The 12,404-nt window shown below is 47.4% G+C and overlaps 1 protein-coding gene across 3 annotated transcripts in view; it reads left to right on the forward strand.

Annotated features, from left to right (window-relative positions):
* Positions 1-12,404, forward strand: part of ITGA11 (integrin subunit alpha 11) — a 135,649-nt gene that overhangs the window by 36,762 nt on the left and 86,483 nt on the right. The window contains exon 1 of one of the 3 annotated variants that reach the window (XM_066342838.1): positions 9,531-9,597. The exons of the other annotated variants lie outside the window; for them this stretch is intronic. The gene's annotated coding sequence lies outside the window, so the exon portion shown is untranslated. Of the gene's footprint in view, positions 1-9,530; positions 9,598-12,404 lie in introns of those variants that run through there. 3 annotated transcript variants of the gene reach the window in all.

The raw sequence follows: 12,404 nt of genomic DNA on the forward strand, positions 1-12,404 counted from the left end.
TGGTGGTGCAGTGGATAAAGCGTCGACCTGGAAATGCTGAGGTCGCCGGTTCAAAACCCTGGGCTTACCTGGTCAAGGCACATATGGGAGTTGATGCTTCCAGCTCCTCCCCCCTGTCTCTCTCTCCTCTCTCTCTCTCTCTCTGATTCTCTTTCTCTCCTCTCTAAAATGAATAAATAATAAAAAATATATATATAAAACATTCTCATGAATTACAATTCATTCATTTCCTATCACTCATGTTCATGGTTGCGGGTGGCTGGAGCCAATCACAGCTGTCCTCCAGGACAACACCAAATTTTTATTGGATAATGCATAACATACACGGGTCATTGTGAGGTCAGGAAGTAAACTTCCCTCCTTTTAATCAAGTAGTCAGCTAGCTAATTGCAGAAACCCTTTTGATGAAGAAGATGGCTAAAAGAAAAAAAAATGAGGAGTATCGTACTTTTCAGCAGGAATGGACAGAGGAATTCACCTCTGTGGAGAGAGCAGGTTCTGCAGTGTGTCTAATATGCAATGTTAAAATTGCATCAATGAAACGGTCAAATATAAAGCGGCACTTCGACACACACCATACTACATTTGCATTGAAATATCCAGTGGGGGACAGCAGAAAGAAAGCATGTCAAGAGCTACTGTGCAGAGTACAAGCTAGTCAGCAGCAACTCCGTGTTTGGACCCAACAAGGTGACTGGAATTCAGCTAGCTTTGCTGGAGCTTTAGCAATTGTGAGAAATGGAAAGCCATTCACAGATGGGGAGTATGCCAAAATATTCATGCTTGATGTTGCAGTGAACTTTTTGACGACTTTTCCGATAAAGACAAGATAATCAACCGAATAAAAGACATGCCTCTGTTGGCAAGAACTGTTCACAATCGTACCATCATGATGGCAAATCAAATTGAGGCAACACAAGTGAAGGACATAAATGCAGCACCATTCTTTTCTGTCGCTTTAAATGGGTCAACAGACATAAGCCATTTATCCCAGTTCAATGTGATTGCAAGGTATGCTGTCAGTGACACACTACGTGAGGAAAGTCTTGCTGTTTTGCCTATGAAAGAGTCAACAAGAGGGGAGGATTTATTCAAGTCTTTCATTGAGTTCACTAAAGAAAAAAATCTGATGGATAAACTTATTTCTGTGTGTACTGATGGTGCTCCATGCTTGATGGGGAAAAACAGGATTCATAGCGCTTCTTCGTGAACATGAAAAGAGACCCATCCTAAGTTTTCACTGCATCCTACATCAGGAGGCGCTTTGTGCTCAGATGTGTGGTGAGCAGCTTGGTGACGTGATGTCACTGGTCATTCGGGTGGTCAACTTTATTGTTGCCCGAGCTTTAAATGATCACCAGTCTAAAACACTGCTGGATGAAGTTGGAAATAATTATCCTGGTCTGCTTCTGCACAGCAATGTGTGTTGCTTGTCAAGAGGGAAGGTGATCAGCTGTTTCGCGGCTTGTCTGAGCCAAATCTGGACTTTTCTTGAAATGAAGAACATCGAGCATCCTGAGTTAGCTAACACTGAGTAGCTCCTGAAGTTCTGCTATCTCATGGACATGATTGAACATCTGAACCAGCTCAATGTGAAAATGCAAGGCATTGGAAATACAGTCTTATCCCTTCAACAAGCAGTGTTTGCATTTGAAAACAAGCTGGAACTCTTCATCTCCGACATTGAAACAGGTCATTTACTACACTTTGAAAAACTGGGAGAGTTTAAAGATGCATGCACAGCAAGTGACCCTGCTCAACATCTTGATCTCCAGCAGCTAGCGGGCTTCACATCTAATCTCCTGCAGTCATTCAAAGCGCACTTTGGAGAATTTCGTGAGCGTACTCATCTTTTTAAGTTCATCACCCATCCACACGAGTGTGCAATGAACAGTGCCGACCTGAGTTACATCCCTGGTGTCTCCATCAGAGATTTTGAGCTACAAGCTGCTGACCTGAAGGCCTTAGACATGTGGGTGAATAAGTTCAAGTCACTGAATGAAGATTTGGAAAGACTTGCACGACAGCAAGCAGAGTTGGCGAGCAAACACAAGTGGGGAGAAATGAAAAAACTTCAACCCGTGGACAGCTGATTGTCAAAACTTGGAACATGCTTCCCATCACATACCACACACTGCGGCGTGTGAGTATTGCTGTACTGACAATGTTTGGCTCTATGTATGCATGTGAGCAGTCTTTCTCACATCTAAAGAACGTTAAGACCAACCTACAATCATGTTTAACCGATGGAAGTCTCAACACCTGCATGAAGCTTAACCGCGTATCAACCAGACTACAAAACCATCAGCAAAACCATGCAGCACCAGAAGTCGCATTAATGGTAAGAAGTGCTTTATTCATTATTGGTTAGCAACAGCATAACAACGTTATTAAAAAGAATTCAGAGACTTATTGTACTTTAAAAGCGTTGGTCTTACATAAAATGCACACATTTACTTGTATTTAGTGTTAAACATGTTGTATGGCTCTCACAGAATTACATTTTTTTTTTTTTTTTCATTTTTCTGAAGCTGGAAACAGGGAGAGACAGTCAGACAGACTCCCGCATGCGCCCGACCGGGATCCACCCGGCACGCCCACCATGGGGCGGCGCTCTGCCCACCAGGGGGCGATGCTCTGCCCATCCTGGGCGTCGCCATATTGCGACCAGAGCCACTCTAGCGCCTGGGGCAGAGGCCGAGGAGCCATCCCCAGCGCCCGGGCCATCTTTGCTCCAATGGAGCCTTGGCTGCGGGAGGGGAAGAGAGAGACAGAGAGGAAAGCGCGGCGGAGGGGTGGAGAAGCAAATGAGCGCTTCTCCTGTGTGCCCTGGCTGGGAATCGAACCCGGGTCCTCCGCACGCTAGGCCGACGCTCTACCGCTGAGCCAACCGGCCAGGGCCCCAGAATTACATTTTAAAATATACATTCATGGCTCTCTCAGCCAAAAAGTTTACTGACCCCTGGTCTAGGAGGTGGAGTCTTGAAGGGGCTTACTTTATGAGCATCAGTAGTTCATTTATTCATTCTTGAAAACCTGTGCCATGTCCTGAGAATTCATTGGTGAACAAAATTGCAAAGTTCCTACCCAAATGTACCTTTTCTTTTAGTGGGGCAAGACATGGTATAATTTGTGCATCATCTGTCAGTGGTGAGGTGTGCAATAAAGAAGCATTAAGCACCTGACCAAGCGATGGCACAGTGGATAGAGCATCGGACTGGGATGTGGAGGACCCAGGTTTGAGACCCCGAGGTCGCCAGCTTGAGCGCGGGCTCATCTGGTTTGAGCAAGGCTCACCAGCTTGAGCCCAAGGTCACTGGCTTGAGCAAGGGGTCACTCGGTCTGCTATAGCCCCCCGGTCAAGGCACATATATGAGAAATCAATTAATGAACAACTAAGGAGCCACAATGAAGGATTGATGTTTCTCATCCTTCTCCCTTCCTGTCTGTCCCTATCTGTCCCTCTCTCTGACTCTCTCTGTCTCTGCCACAAAAAAAATAAATAAATAAAAATGAAAGCATTAGGCAGAGTAAGGGGGCTTGAGAGCAGTGGGTGAGGATGCAGGCTACTGCCTTATACAAGCCATCAAGGAAGGCCTCAGTGCTAGGGTGACAGCAATCAGAGACTGAAGGAAAAGGAGAATCTCAGACAATCATGGATATTTAAAAAAGAACATTCCAGGCAGAGGGAATGACAAGTGCAAAGGTCCTGAGGTGGGAAAAAGCCTAGAATGAGTGTGGCTGACATAGAGTCAACTTGGATAAGAATAGAAAGAGGTGACGTCAGAGATGAAACGGTATGAGGATGACTGAAAAGATAGTGAAAAAGCAGAAAAGCAAACTCTAGCAACAGGGGACAGACTTTGGGAGAACGGGTACGCTAAGTTTTGGTCCCATTGTTTTGAAGTATCCTAGGGTCAACTGGGTACAAGAGGCCAGGTTGGATCAAGAGCCTTCAACTTAACAGGGAGATCAGGATCTAGACTCATATGCTGGGAGAAATACATTCTCAGAGGAGCAGTTCAAAGAGAAGGGGGGGGAGCTGGGACAGAACCCGGGGATGCCTGTGGTGGGAGGGAGAGAAGATCAGAGGAAAGGGTAGACTGGGGCTCAGAACCCCAGGGGGCAGAAGAGGAGAGAACTGTGAGAAAGGGGGCAGGGGCTGCCTGTCCCAGGCAGCAAGGGCGGCGTGCAGCTCTCCCAGGGCTTATCCACCAGTGCTGCTCCCAGCAGCCGCGGAGGGGCAGAGCTGGGGAGCTTGCAGTGGGGGCCAAACTGCAGCCCAGAGTGCTGGAGATGGAGGAACCACTTCGGAGTGCATCCATGCACACAGAGCAAGTCTAGAGTTCTTAAAACGACTCACTGTAACGTATGTAAAAAATGTCTGCAGTACTGCTCTAGGGCAGTGGTTCTCAAACCTGACAGCCTACATTAGAATCCCCTGGAAGGACTGCTGGGCTCCACCGCCAGTTTCTGATCCACTAGGTCCTGATGGAGCATGAGAAGCTTTTCTAAGGAGTTCTCAGGTAGTGCTGCCACTGCTGGTCTAAGTACTACACTCAGAACCACCAGCCGAAAGCTTTCCATCTCCATTATCTTAAGCTGGTGACAACAGACACAAAATAGCCCGAGCCAGTGTAGGTGCCCATGTGTGGGGAAGTGGGTGCCCTGGGGGCAGAGTGGAGAGGGGGCTGGGAGGAGGGACAGGCTATTTTTGAGGAGATCTGCTGCTGTCTCATTGTTGTCATCCACTCCAAACCCCGCCCGCCTCTCTTAGCCCCTCCTCTGCCTCCTCCTACTTTTCAATTTTCTGTTTTCTTTTCTTTGCCCACTTGCTCTTCCTGATTTCTCCATTTCCCACACTGCTCCTTCGTTTCTCAACTTCTCTACCCCTGCCCCTTTCCGGCTCTTCCTCCTCCTCCCGGCCCTTCTCTCCTTCCTCTGGAGTCTCCAATGGAAACGGTCGCGACCGGGGTTTGGAGGCGACCTGTTCCTGTATCCCCATTCCCTCTCCTGCTTCTCTCCGTTGCCACCGATGCCATTAGTTCCATCCGCCTGCTGTGTGCTGTGAGGGGGAGGGAAGGAGAAGGAGCCCCGCCCAGCTTCCTAGCACCTGCCCACCTGGCGGCTGCGCTGCCCTCAGGGTGCTCCCTGGCTGCTCCTTCCGCTCGTGGGGGAGGGGACTGGTACCCAGAGAAGTGGACAAGGATAGTAAGAGAAGGGGGTCTCTGGAGGTGGAAAGAAATGGAGAAAGAGAATCTGGTGGAGTGGGAGACTGAGAAGGAAGTTAAGGGGTGTGCTGACCCCTGCCCTGCCAAACCATACTGAGCCTCAGTCACCTGGATTCTGGGATGTCCTGATGAGAAACAGAAACTTCTTGGGGGAAAGGAGCTTCTTAAACCTGTCATCACCCTCAGCAATGGAAAGATAGACTTGGTGGCCTGGCTCAACCAAAATCACAGTGAGTCCTACACTGCCTTCCATCTCTTTGAAGGGCCCTTCTGGATTCTTTTGCCATAGCTCAAGGCTTTGTGCTCAGGTGCGAAAGGGGCTGTGTGCCTGGGTGCCCTGCGGGTGGACCTTGAGGCAGTGGGGAGGGGCTCCCAGAACCTGCCGGGCTTGGGAGCAAACGCCCCGCCAGGGCCAAGTGCAGATCCTGCCAGCAACCCCGTACCGCCACCACCTCCCCCGAGGCTGGCGTCACGCGGGGGACGAGAGCCCTCAATGCCAAAGGTGAACAAAACTGAAACGGGCCTGCCTGACACAAGACTTCCATCTGTCCCAGAAACCTCCCTGGAAATGCAGTATCTTCCAGTTGTGGAGACCTCGGGCAGAGGGCCTGTCTCCACAGCCTGAAGACAGGGTCACCATTGTCATGTCTGTACAGGACCCCTATTCTGTGTTGAGGTGGGCTGGGGAGGGGCAGGCTCAGGGGGCACAGGTGGACAGTAAACATGGGTGGGGCTGACCTTCAGGGCTACCACACCTTCCGCAGCATCGCCCCCCAGCCCCGCCGCCGGAGAGGAACTTAGAAATACCCCAACCCTCTTATTCTATAGAGGAGGAAACTGAGGCCCAGAGATAGAGACTACACCAAGGCCACACAACAAGTCAGTGAGAAGACCAGGACTGAAACTCAGGTATCCCAACTCTCAGTCCCATCGCTTCCACTTCCTGTGACATTTCTACCTGGAGCTTAATGGAAACTGTCAAATGGTTAATCCACCCACCATCCTGGGTCCCTTGATTCAAGATTGGTCAGTGACACCTACCTAAACTAAGCTCTAATTTTTGGTTAAGGCATTAATTAATGCCTTTATGCACTCACCTTCCCAGATAACAAATTTGCGTTTTCACTAGGATCTTCCCTGTCTAGACCCAGGGTCCCTCTAACGGTGGCATTCGGGTTGACTGAAAAGGTAATCCATGAGGAATAATTCATACATTTCAGCTCTCAAGCCTCGGCTGAGGGAAGAGGCCCTCGAGCCCAGCCATTCCCTCCCTTCCCAGGCTGAAGGTTTCTCACCGTCTCATCTGCGGCCCTTTTCTACAGGGTGACAGCAACGTCAGGGTGGGCGTGGGGCACAGATCTTCTGCCTCAGCAAATACACTGCTCACAAAAATTAAGGGATATTTTATTGCTCATACTCATTTTGAAATATGCCCTAAGTTTTGTGAGCAGTAGAAATGAAGGCACATCAGAGTGGCTCCTCGCTTAGGAACAGTCTTGGCTCAGAGCCACGCAAACCTGAGTTCCCTTCCCTGTGAAGCACTTTCCAAGCTGTGGGAACTTGAGCGCATCCCATCCACTTACTGGACCAAAGGGTTTTTATGAGGAAGACACAGGAGATGGAGTGTGAAGTGTCTCCCTTGGGCAGATGCTGGATACGTTAGCTCCTCACGCTGGCCTATCCCCCGAGAAAGGACAGGATGTCCAGGGAGAGGTTTCAAGGAAATGGGCTTCAGGAACTGTTTGGACAGAATGACAGATCTCATCCAATTCTGTCCTTCCTCCTCGGGCGACAGTGCCGGTTGGGAAGCCGGGGACAGCCTCAGGCTCTGTTGCTGTGGAAACCTCTTTGAGGAACACTCTAAGCTTGCTCTCTTCCTGGCTCGGGTCCTCAGCGCAGGCTCCCAACTCCACGGCACATAAATACCCTCTGCTATTTTCTCTTGGAACAAATAAAATTCGGCACCGTGACTCATTCTGGTTAAAGGATAAATCACTACAGGACCAAAGCCCAGATAGGATGAAACCACTCAACATACAAGAGAGACGGGAAAAGAGAGAGAAACTGTCCTGGTTGGGTAATGTGGGCCCGGGGCGCCCGGCCAAGCCACCCAGCAGACCCTGGCAGGGAGCGCGGACAGAAGGACTGCGAGTCGCAGAGGGCTGAAGGAGAGGAAACCCAGCAGTGGGCCTCACAGGCCGGAGCTGGGGAACCTTCAGTCCCTCAAAAGCACGAAGCAGCAGTGAGAGCAAGCACAGAGAGCCTGTCAGCCCCAGCACACCGGAGAACTGAGGCCGCGCGTGCGTTTAAGGTACAACCTGCAGAAGGCTCCCACGGCTCTTTATATCTCCAAGAAGTTTTCCCTGGGACTTGAAGAGTATGTCAGTGAGGGCCCACGGCACCTCTGATGCACACACACTGGTCAGCAGAACCCAGAGCTGAAGCCAGTCCTCAGGGTCGTAGAAGAGTCCAAGCAGGGGACAGACACTGGGGTTTGGGGGTGCGGGTAAGATGCATAGTCTTAGTAGTGGGAGTAGGGAAGGAAAGTCTCTGGTTACTAACCTCCACAAAAGAAAATAAAGTTAATTTGGGCAGTTCAGGGAAGCCAGAGGGATTTGCCGAGTCAGCATCTTCTCCAACCACCACCTCCCCCACCCCCGCCCCCACCAGCCTGTGGGCTCTTCCCCCTTCCTCCCTTCTCTGACGCCAACACTGCTGGTTTTATGCCTCCAGTGTCTTCCTTAAGTCCAGCATGGAGAGGGAAGGGGAGTCCCTCGTATGAGGTGGAGAATAAACTAATGCTCAAATTCACTCTATCTGGAGAACGACTTCTTCCTGGAAGAAAATTTTTAATTGAATCGCACTTGGAGAAGTAAGCAAATCATAAGTGATACATAATATACGTGCAATGGTCATCTCCATCTCAGCCGATGTTTCCCGAGTGAGCGCACCCAGGGAGCTGGCACCGGGATCAAGTGACAGACTTTTGCCAGGACCCCAGAAGCCTCCCTTGTGCACCCTCATCATCCAGATCCCCTCCAAAACCAATCGCCATTCTGACCATGAGCAAATTGATTGGTTTAGCCTGCTTTTGAACGTTATATAAATGGAAACTTGTACTATTTTGTGACAGACTTGTTTTTATTTAAGTATAGTTGGCATACAAAATTATATTAGCTCCAGATGAACAGCTTAGTGATCTGACATCTATATACCTTCTGATGGTGAGTCCAGCACCCATCTGTCACCACACACAGTTATTACGATACTGACTCTATGGCAACCATCCACAAAACAAAAAGGTAACCTACTAAATGGGGGGAGATATTTTCAAATGAGATATTCAAGAAAGGGTTAGTATCCAGAATATATAGAACACTTACCATCAAAAAAATTTTAAAAATGGGCAGTGGGGCTGAATAGACATTTCTCCAAAGAAGACATACAACAGCCAACAGACATATGAAAAGATACTCAACATCACTCATCATCAGGGAAATGCACATCAAAACCACAGTGAGATATCACCTCACACCTGTCAAAATGGCTATGATAAAAAAATACAATAAATAATGTGTTAGTGAAGATGTGGAGAAAAAGGAACTCTTGTGCATTTTGGGTGAGATGATAAATTGGTGCAGCCACCATGGAAACCAGTATGGAGGTTTCTTAAAAAATTAAAAATAGAACCTCCCCATGACCAAGCAATTCCACTTCTGGGTATTTATCTGAAGAAAAGTAAAACACTAATTAGAAAAGATATATGCTCCCCTAGTTATATACATTATTTACAATAGCCAAGTTATATAGAAGCAACCTTGAGAATGACTTTCTATAATTTCATAGGTTTGAATTTTCTATACTGCTACCCAGGCTTTAATTGTTCTTTGGCACGCTATGTGTAATTATCATACCTGACACTAGGAAAAGCAAGGCTGACTGATAATGGCTCCTGCCTCCGATCCCCTAAGATTCCCATAGAAGTCACTAACTCAGGGAAGCATGTGCTTCCGTTCAGTTAGGCTACAAAATGTGAAAAGCAGAACTACTTATTGAAAACTGCAAAGTGGAATAAATGTGTTTTAAGGTTATATGCAAATAGAAAATCAAATCAATGTGCTATAAGTGCTTTTTCTCACTAATCTCAGCTGTGATCAATCACTACTTAAACTACTTCTTGTTTTCTCCAGGCTTGGATAGAATGCCTCCTTCTAACTTTCCCTGACTCCGTGGTGAACAATTAAGGGCTCCTCAGCACCTCCCTCTTTCTCATGGCTTTTCTTCTCCAGCAGCCTCTCTCCCGCACAGCTGCACTCAGACAGGCCGCCAGTGGCAAATGCTATTGACTGGAGACCACCTTGACAAGGTTTCTGTCATTTTCTGTTGAATTCCTAAATCCTCCCTGCTCTCCCTCTTGGATCCTTTCTTGTTCAGAAGATGGATGAGTTTAGCTGTGATGAGTTAACCTGAGCCAATAATGCAGAGAGGCATGGAGAGGGAGCTGTAGGAAAAGCCAGTTAAGAGAAATGGAAAATGAAATGGGGAAAAAGGGAAGAGGAGAGGAGAGGAAATGAAGAATAAAGAGCCAAGAGAGATTAACAGGGGAGCGGGAGCTGTGAGCCCCCAAGGGTAGGACTTGCCTTTTATTCATCTTTACATCGTTAATGATTAGCACAGACCCACAGAAGGAAGAGAGAATTGTTCTAGAAGTCTGAGTGTGACCCGAGAGCTAACTTTCAGGGGAGCCCAAAGCTGGACATTCTTTTTTTTTTTAATTACAGTTGACGTCCAGTATTATATTACTTTCAGGTGTACAACCTCATGATTAGACACTTATGTAACTTACAAAGTGATCACCCCAATATATCTAGAATCCACCTGTCACCATACATAGTTATTACAGTATTGTTGACTACATTCCCTATGCTGTACTTTACATCCCCATGACTATTCTATAATTGCCAATGTGTACTTCTAAGCCCCTTCACCTTTTTCATCCCCCACCTCTCTCCCACCTGGCAATCATCAAAATGTTCTCTGTATCTAAGAGTCTTTTTCTGCTTTGCTTGTTTGTTTATTTTGTTTTTTAGATTCCACATATAAGTGAAATCATATGGCATTTGTCTTTCTCTGACTGTCTTATTTCACTTCGCATATCTTCTTTCTTTTTTTCTTTTTTTTTTTTTTTTTTTTTGTATTTTTCTGAAGTTGGAAACGGGGAGGCAGTCAGACAGACTCCCGCATGTGCCCGACCGGGATCCATCCGGCATGCCCACCAGGGGGTGATGCTCTGCCCCTCTAGGGCGTTACTTTGTTGCAACCAGAGCCATTCTAGCGCCTGAGGCAGAGGCCACAGAGCCATCCTCAGCGCCCAGGCCAGCCCTGCTCTAATGGAGCCTCAGCTGCAGGAGAGGAAGAGAGAGACAGAGAGGAAGGAGAGGGGGAGGGGTGGAGAAGCAGATAGATGGGTGCTTCTCCTGTGTGCCCTGGCCAGGAATCGAACCTGGGACTCCTGCACGCCAGGCCGACGCTCTACCACTGAGCCAACCAGCCAGGGCTCACATAATACCTTCTAAGACCATCCATGTTGCTGCAGATGGCAAGAGAAATGGAAAATGAAATGGGGAAAAAATGAAATGATAGCCTTGGTGGGTAGAGTAATCTTGGTTGTAGGTCCTCACTTTCTATCACTTTGAATATTTCATGCCAATCCCTTCTGGCCTGCAAAGTTTTTGTTGAGAAATCATCTGACAGTCTTATGGAGCTCCTTTATAGGTAACTTAACTGCTTTTTTCTTGCTGCTTTTAAGATTTTTTTTTTGTCTTTAATCTTTGGCATTTTAATTATGATGTGTCTTGGTGTGGGCCTCTTTGGATTCAGCCGTGTTTGGGATTCTCTGCACTTCCTGGAGTTGTATGTCTGTTTGCTTCACCAGGTTAGGGAAGTTTTCCATCATTATGTTTTCAATTTCTTGCTGTCTTTCTCCTCCTTTTGGCACCCCACGATGTGAATGTTAGTATGCTTGAAGTTGTCCCAGAGGCTCCTTAAACTATCTTCAGTTTTTTTAATTCTTTTTTTATTTTTACTGTTCTGCTTGGGTGTTTTCTGCTTCAAAGCTAGACATTCTTGTTGTAAAGGGGATGGAGACAATGGCCTCATATGAGAGAGGTTGAGATTTCCTGTCCTCTCTTTCTCTGCAAAGGTTGGAGGGGCCCAGCTGAAGTGAGGTCAGGCAGAGGGCAGGTGGGTGGTGGACAGTGGCCTGGCCCAGCTCCAGCAGCTTGCCCTGTGTCAGCAGCTCCTCTCTGCACTGTCTTCTCTGCCCCTCCCCAACCACTGAGTCAGTGAGTTTGTAACTCGAGGAGGAGGACATTTCCAAAAATGTAATGACCGACTTTACCCTCCAATGGTTCAAGTGAGTCCACAGCCTCTTTGTTTCCCAACAGCTTCTCAAAATAAGGATAATGCTGTAAGAAGAGCTATTACTCACGATCTGGAAGGGACAGAGGTAAACCAACTTGAGCTCTGAACCAGACAGGGAGAACCTCGAAGGATTCTGCATAGCCAATGATTCCCTAGTGTAACTCAGGGCTTCCAGATGGAACACAGGGCTGCTTCTAGGTACCTTCTCCCCTATGCCCAGAGGTAGGGAGAAGACCAGGTAGGAGGGGGAGTCTAAGAGCCATCCTTAGCCAGCTGGGTAACTTTGGGTGAGTCACCAAGCTTCTCTATGCTGCAGTTTTCTCAGCTTCAAAATGGGTCTTCTCTCTCTCTCTCTCTCTCTCTCTCTCTCTCTCTCTCTCTCTCTCTCTCTCGGTTGTTTTGTGAATTAAGTGCATCAGTGTCAGAGGGAGCACTGAGCACAATCCTTGACACATAATAATTCCCCCAAACATTCACGTATGACTGCATTAATTTATGTGCTTGTTCATACAAAGTGCTTTGAAAGTAGATAAACTCATGACCCCGTGTTTGTTAACTATTTCTAGATTGTGCATCCTGCCTTTAATTCCCATGTGACCTGTTTGTCTTTATTTAAAAGTCTTCTTTTTTCTTCTTTTTTTCTTTCTGTATTAAACCTTTTTCTATTTAGAAAATTAAATTTAACCAGGTGGTGATCACCTGATAATATAAGCCAGGAGTTCCCAAAGTTAGCAGAACAGAATTGCCAGT

The sequence above is a fragment of the Saccopteryx leptura genome, chromosome 6 (assembly GCF_036850995.1).
Source record: "Saccopteryx leptura isolate mSacLep1 chromosome 6, mSacLep1_pri_phased_curated, whole genome shotgun sequence".
NCBI classification, from domain to species: domain Eukaryota; kingdom Metazoa; phylum Chordata; class Mammalia; order Chiroptera; family Emballonuridae; genus Saccopteryx; species Saccopteryx leptura.